This window comes from Hemitrygon akajei, chromosome 4, assembly GCF_048418815.1.
Source record: "Hemitrygon akajei chromosome 4, sHemAka1.3, whole genome shotgun sequence".
Classification (NCBI taxonomy): Eukaryota; Metazoa; Chordata; class Chondrichthyes; order Myliobatiformes; family Dasyatidae; genus Hemitrygon; species Hemitrygon akajei.
This window is the reverse complement of record NC_133127.1, coordinates 184465132-184471131: the sequence shown is the minus strand read 5'-3', so window position 1 is coordinate 184471131 and position 6000 is coordinate 184465132. Positions and strand designations below refer to the sequence as shown.

General features: G+C 42.0%; 1 protein-coding gene across 1 annotated transcript in view; it reads left to right on the top strand.

The window, feature by feature from the left end:
* Positions 1-260: 260 nt before the first annotated feature.
* LOC140725982 (P2Y purinoceptor 8-like) overlaps positions 261-6000 on the top strand; it is a 31859-nt gene continuing 26119 nt past the window's right edge. The window contains exon 1 of the mRNA XM_073041887.1: positions 261-319. The gene's annotated coding sequence lies outside the window, so the exon portion shown is untranslated. The remainder of the gene's footprint in view (positions 320-6000) is intronic.

The following is a 6000-nucleotide window of genomic DNA, read 5'->3' as shown; positions in this document are numbered from 1 at the left end:
TACAATAAAATCAGGCAGTGTGAATTGTTTTCAGCAAACTTTAAAACATGCTATAATTAGTTTATGAACAGGGAGAACCACATACTGAAGTTGTTTAATAATCAGTGTGCACATTAAACAGTGACACCATTATGCTGAGCTAATACTGAGGAAAGCTGTGTGGCTTGCTCTGTCATTTCCTCTGGGTTTACTGCTTTGTGAGTGATCTTGAAAAAAATGCTTTGAGAGTAGCCTGCCTTGTTTTAATGTTGCTCAGTCCTAGGTCCAGTCTCGACAATTCAACATCAGCAAGCAGAAGCACTCAGAGGCAATTAGGAAGGTATTAAGATGCTATTATTTAACTGTTAGTTTTGGTTTTTTTTTGCAGAATGCTTTAATCCAAAGGGGCTTTGCAACATTTTGGGAACTGAACCATCTTCTTCAGATGGAGCCAATTCTATTTTAGGTCTTAAACTGAAATTTTTGATTATGCAGTTGACTTGGTGTAAACGTTAAAGTTTCTGGCCTCTGTATTATAATGTGTTTAGAGAAATATCAAAAGAAAAAAAAAGAAAGATTCATAAAATGATTCAGAGTAAATCATACAAATTGCTGGAGGAACTTAGTAGCGCAGGCTGTATCTACGGAGTGGAATAAACAAGTTGATGTTAGAGCTCGGTCCAGAATGTTAACTTTTTATTCCTTTCCACAGAGTTCCTCCAGCATTTTCTATGTGTTACTCTGGATTTCCAACATCTGCATAATCTCCTGTGTTTAAAATGTATCAGATCTGAGTTTATGACAATTTGAAACAGCTAAAAAGCATTGTTAGCCTACTTTAACGTGGTTTTGCATTCTCAACGTGTACTTAGTATGCTTCGTGTTAACATTATGGTTGGAAAATTGCTGAGGTTTTAACGTTGTACCTGAACAAATGTTGGTCTGCTAAGAAAACAGTGCAAGAATGTATTGTTGATTGATGTAATGACACCAAGTAAAGATAATGAGAGATAAGAAGAATGCAGGTCAGTAACGAGGATGCTGCCAAATAACTCAGCCTCTTGCCAGGATATTGTGACGCCATAATGCTGAGCTGACACTGGGAAATGAGCAGCCCGAAGTGCTTGAATACGAGAAAAAATTCATCAAAATAAATAATGGCGGCAAAGTTTTACTTTGTTGCTCTCACTTTGTAGCTTCACAGGTACTAGATTGTTTCTAATATGGAAACAATTTGGCACCGATAAGAAGCAGATTACTGAAGTGGCAAAGATCTGCAGATCTCTGAGCTGCAGAAGGAACAGCATGCATATCGCACTAAAGAGAGTATGCAGTTTAACATTATTGCTAGGGCAAGTTATGCTTCAAACATGGCATTGATGATACTGTATGACAAGCTGACCATTTGACAATCTGCTCACTTATGAATGTTGGAGTAGATCATTCAGCCTACCAATCCTCGTCCATCCTTCAATAAGATTGTGACTGAACTAACTATAACTTCAGGTCAATATACCTGTCTACTCACGGTAAGCTTTCACACCTCCCGCCCGCCCCGCCGACTTCAACAATGCCATGAAGATATCAAAAACACACTGATCTTCGAAGAAAGGAATTTTGAGAACTTGTGGCCCTCTGAGGGAAGAATTATTTTGCCCCATTTCTGTCCTAAATGAGCAACCTACATTTTTTTTAACTACTAATGTCTACTACTAGATTCTTCCACAAGTAGAAACAATTTTTGAAAAAGAAAGATTCATAAAATGATTCAGAGTATCTCATAAAAATTGCTGGAGGAACTTAGCAGGGCAGCCTGTATCTACGGAGTGGAATAAACAAGTTGACATTAGAGCTCAGTCCAGAATGTTAACTATTTATTCCTTTCCACAGATGCTGCCTGGCCCACAGAGTTCCTCCAGCATTTTCTATGTGTTACTCAAGATTTCCAACATTTCCAAAAATTTATTCATTCAGAAAAGTACATAAAATAATTAGGGGTTCAGAAAGCTATTAAGGATTTCAAATTAAAATATAATTATTATTACATTTCTACAAAACACTCAGTCCCCTGGGGGGGGGGGGGCACACTTTTCCAGGAATTCCCTCATTGAACTCGTGCTGCTTCTTCAAAGACACCTGGGCTACAACATAACGCTGGAAGAGAGGCAGGCAGTGGGCTTGGAAAGAGCCGTCAACCACCTCTGCTTGGACAAGGCTAATCTGTCCGACCTTTTCCCATAAAACAACCATTCTGTTCCCTTTATATACAAGAGAAAATCAGCAGATGCTGGAAATCCAAACCAACACACACAAAATGCTGGAGGAACTCAGCAGGCCAGGCAGCATCTATGGAAAAGAGTACAGTTGATGTTTCATGTCAAGAACATTCATCAGGACTGGAGAAAAAGAGAAGAGGAATCACAGTTAGATGGAGGGGGGGGGGAGAGGAGGAAGAAACACAAGGTGATAGATGAAACTGGGGGAGTGGGTGGCAGGGGAAGGGTGAAAGAGGTACAGGGCTGGAGAAGGGGGAATTTTCAACACGAAACCTTGACTGTTTACTCTTTTCCATGAAATCTGCCTGGTCTGCTCCTCTATCATTTTGTGTGTGTTGATCTCATTTATTTATCTATGTTAATAAACTACTTCAAACACTTTAAAATCCTTCTTTTAATAATGAAACCGCTTTGACCATTTTGCATTAAAATGAACTTTGTTTTTTTGCAACAAACACGAAACGCTGGAGGAACTTAGTAGATCAGGCAGCATCTATGGAATGGAGAAAACAGTTGACATTTTGGGCTGTGACCGTTATTCCTGATGAAGGGTCTGAACACAAATGATCTAGTTTATTCTCCTGCATAGATGCTGTCTGACTTGCTAAGGTCCTGTGTGTGTTGCTCAAGATTTCCAATATCTACAGAATCTCCTGTGTTCTTTTTCCATTCTAATTGCTTGTGTTCTTGTAAAGATTATACATAATTTATAAAGTTGACTTTGACTGTATATTCATACAAGTGTGCTCTCATCAATACCATATTTGAAGCAAACTTGCCCGAACAGTGAGTGATAACATTCTGTTGACATTATTGCAATAACTGCATACTCTCTTTAGTGTGATATGCTTATAGTTCCCTCTGCACCTCAGCAATCTACAGTTCCTTGCCCTTTCAAAAATCTGCTTCTTTGTAATAGGTATGAGTGGTCAGAAGTAATGATGTTTGCTGATAATTGCACCATGCTCGATGGCAAATGATAACACTAAGGCCCTCCATTGGTTGGAGTTGACCACAGATATTGCATCTTAGCTGTCTACGTGATACACAAACTGGTATGGAAGCCACAACAATACGATATGGAGAGCAGGCAGTTGCTCATCCAGCAGGCTCCCCTCTCCATACAGCAGGTTCCCCTCTCCATACCGCAGGCTCCCCTCTCCATACCGCAGGCTCCCCTCTCCATACCGCAGGCTCCCCTCTCCATACAACTGATGAATCTAAAGGAATAGCAGCGACACATACAGTTTAGCATCAGCGGTGTCGCAGGAGTTGCAATTCAGCGTTGATGCCTTAGAGCCTCCAGCTTCTGACTTTTCTTTGGGGTTTACTTCATAAGTCTTCCTCGTGAGTGGGTAGAACTGCTAAACAGTAGAGCATTGAGATCAGAGCTTTTCTTTTCCTAGATGAGCTGCCAACCACAGCTGACAAGCCCCGTCTGCCAGAAGTGACTGGTTTTAAAGTGCCAGGAACCCATCTTTGCCCCTTCTTCTATCAGTAGAAATGGTTTTGCCGGGCTTAGTAACTAAGCTGCATTTGACAGCCAGGAGCTGTTCAGAGGCTTTTTGGAGAGTGTGCCATTGGGAGCACTTAATAGGTAGTGGGAGCTTATCCCCACTACCCTGTCCCCCCTGCTATGACAACCTTAAGGAGATGATAGGTGATACACATCAAGAATTAAAGCCAAATGTGTTTGTGCACTCACCGGTGGAAGATCACACCACAAAAGTACAGGTAAAAACTGTTTCTAACCATGTACTCTTGACATTCGATATTGTTAACATTAACAAGCCGCTAGTTTCCACACAGTTAAGGTCACAATTGCCCATGTATCAGCCACATCAATGCTTTGGCAGAAGAACAGCTCAGAAGCTGGGTGTGGGAAGTGAGTGATCCACCCCTGATGGCTTAATATCTTTCCACCATCTTGAAAGCAGAACACAGGACAGTACAGCACAGGAACTGGCCCATCAGCCCACAACGTTGAATTAAATTAGCAATCAAATGGCCAACCAAACTATTTTCTTCTGCCCACACAATACCCATATCCTTCCGTTTCCTTCCTATCCATGGGCTTCTCTATCTGCCTCTATCACCATCAGGCACCTACTGCTCTATAAAAAACTTGCCCCTCATATCTCCCTCGAAGTTAACTCCTCTCACCTTAAGTACATGCCTGTGGTATTAGACATTTCAACCACTGGAAATAGATTTTTTTTCTGTCTATTCTATTTATGACTCTCATAATCTTATAAAACTCAGCTCTCCTCTCAGCCTCAGCTGCTCTGAAAAGAACAACCCAAGTTTGCCTTCTAATCCTGGCAACATTCTAATAAACCTCTTCTGCACCTTCTCCAAGGCCTCGACTTACTTCCTATAAGGTGGCGACCAGAACAGTATGCAGTTCTCCAGGTGCAGTCTAACTCGAGTTTTATTAAGCTGAAACACATCGTACTGAAGTTAGGGGTGGGATAAAATATTCTCCGTGTCTGAATTGAGTGCAATTCCAACGATGTGCAGGAAGTTCAGTGTCGTCCAAGGCAAAGCAGTCACTCAATTGGCACATGGTCCCCTTCCCCGAAAGTTTATTCTTTCCCGCAATACACATAAAATGCTGGAGGAACTCAGCAGGTCAGGCAGCATCAAAGGAGGGAGATGAACAGTTGATATTTCAGGTCAAGACCCTTCATCAGGATAAGGCTTGGTCCATAACATCGATAGACAGCATGGAGAGCGGGGAAGATTCCTTAGGCAGCTGGCTCAAGAATATGAAAGGGAGGACAAAATCATTGCAGGTAACCAAGCAAACCAAGCCGATCTCATTTCATAATCAAGGCTCTTTCTGTTTGACTGGGGGTTTCACCAATGGTGGGCTTCTGAGCTTTAGCTGCTTGCCAATTAATATGGTCAGAAGCAAGGCGATTGGCTGAAGAACAAGCTGCCGGTGAAAGTGGTGGGTGCAGGTACAATTGCAACATTGAAGGGAAATTTAGATAGGTATCTGGGTGGGAGGGGTATGGTCTGCTATGGTCTGGGTGGGACTGGACAGAATAACAGTTTGGCATAAGCTAGGATTCTACTATGGGCTGAAGGGCCATAAAGTCCCTACAAAGCACTGAGGATAGCTGAGAGGATCATGCAGGTCTCCTTACCTTCCATTGGGGACATTTATCAGAAGCACTCTGTATGCAAAGCCCTTAGTATTATCAAAGATCCCACCTATCCATCCAGCATCCTCTTTGACTTTCTACCATCAGGCAGGAGACTCTGATGCACAAAGACAAGAACGGTCAGAATGGGAAACAGTTTCTTCCCTCAGGCCATTAGGCTTCTGAACTCCCTGCCACATCGCATTCAAAGTGTCACTGGATAATTTATTCAGTACCCAGCAAGATTTAATTTATGCACTTTAGTTTGTTTATTTATGTGTAATCTATCTGTAGATTTAGTTTCTTATTTTCATAGGTTATTGTGTGTTATACAGAATTGATTAAAAGTATAGAGGGGACAAGTGGGGCGACCATTACTGGGAGTAAAGGTTCCCTTTTTTCTCTCTCTCATTGTACCTGATGTAGTAAATGGCTGTTGTGTTCTTCATGCCAGATGTTGGAGTCCTGGGAAACCCAGAATCTCCCGGGAACTACATCTGCATGAAGTGCTTCCAGATGCATCTCCTTGACGACCGTGTTAGGGGCCTGGAGCAGCAGCTGGATGACCTTCGGCTTGCACAGGAGAGTGAGGAGAT